The sequence below is a fragment of the Notothenia coriiceps genome, unplaced genomic scaffold, assembly GCF_000735185.1.
Source record: "Notothenia coriiceps isolate Sejong01 unplaced genomic scaffold, NC01 NC01_scaffold00011181, whole genome shotgun sequence".
Classification (NCBI taxonomy): Eukaryota; Metazoa; Chordata; class Actinopteri; order Perciformes; family Nototheniidae; genus Notothenia; species Notothenia coriiceps.
In genome coordinates this window covers 23,329-24,985 of record NW_011343882.1, presented here as the reverse complement: position 1 = coordinate 24,985, position 1,657 = coordinate 23,329, and positions in this window count along the sequence as shown.

Sequence of the window (1,657 nt, the reverse complement as noted above, 5' to 3'; positions counted from 1 at the left end):
AGGGAAACTGTGGACTCGATGTCCTGACAGGACAAGATAAGAAAATTGTGAAATGCAATGTAAAATTACCGAAAAAATACCAGCTCACTAAATCACAACCACTGCAAACTACTACCGCGGATTGGGCAGAGAACGAGTCCGAGAAAGTTGCTCCCCCATGTGACGTAATATGACGCGTTTGATGTATGATGCTAAAAAAAAGCAGTTTTTAGTAGCAGAGCTGAAAAGGGCTCCTTTTCCTCTGAATTCCTGCCCTTATGTCTTGTAAAACATATCAAATCCTGCATTAACTTTTTTAACTGTAATTTTCAGGCAAGGTTAAGCATAAATCTATTAAAAAACAAAAACCTGCAAGTTGCTCTTTAAGTCAAATGTTGATATAGTTGCAACTTGAGTATTTTCTTGATATGCTACTTTATGCTTCTACTCCACTACATTTATCTGACAGCTTTAGCTACTTTACAGATTCATGTTATTAACCAATACAAAATATAAATCAACAAATAAATAAACATTGACTTATGATTGAAGGTTAAAATATCCAGCTGCAGAAAATTAAATAAGGAAAAATTTACCCTTTTATCTAAGGCAGATATTCCATGCAGGACTTTTACTTGTCAGAAATTATGTTAGTAATATAGTATTGCTTCTTTTTCTTTTGTATAACATCGGAGTACTTATTTCCTCGTTAGTAGATAATGAGTTCATATTCCATATTTAGTACATAATATTATATATCATCTTTACATTGAGTTTGAGTTACATCATTTTTCTGTTCTATATAGGTTAATCCTTTAGTACACCAATTACCTTTTTAGGCTGTTTTCAGCTCTCACCCAAAGCATGCTGGGATGTTTCCTTTCCTCCACAGCCCTGAACAGGATGAGCCGTTGGAGGATGGATGGATCTCTGAAAGGTCAAGGTTTCCCTTCAACAGTCTGAAAGTGAAGAACGATTACGGAGTCAATTTCCCCTTTTATGTTTTATAATGGTCAGAGGGTTCATTTAATTGTCCAGAGTCTCCTCATCCTCTGCCTTCTGACAAACAGGATGTGATGCGATGCATGCCGTTCCCACAGGAAGTGCTATTCAGCTGTCCCGGTGTCCAATTCAAGGACGGTTTGGACACTGAGGCTACCAGGAAGCTGTCTGTATCCTGACCAATCAGCGAGGAGTCCAAAAGGTTTGGGATAAAACAGGATGTAAGACACAATTGAGAACACATTATTTAGAGTCAGAGAAATGAAAACATTTGTATATGTTTTTTTTCTTTTCGATTATCCATTTTTCTAGGAAAGATAATCCACAGCAATATTTTTTCTGTGGAAGGATATTTTTTGACAAGGTCTAGTATTTGACTGTTTCTGATCAAAAATCATGTATTAAATGCTATGAAATAAATAGTTGTTGCATGTTGGACTGTTGGTGTTTACAGTCAGCTGACAGAGCTGCAGATACAGCAGGGTGGATATGTCAGGTCTTCACACTGTTAAAAAAAGAGCAAGAATGTAATTATTATACAATAATATGACGTATTTATGAATTTCTTTTGTATCCAACAGGCTGTGACAACCCTGTGGTTGTCCACCATGTGGTGCTGTTGTAACCTGGGTTTTCCTTGTAATCAGCAGTGATGAGACCCACCTGTGGCACCTGG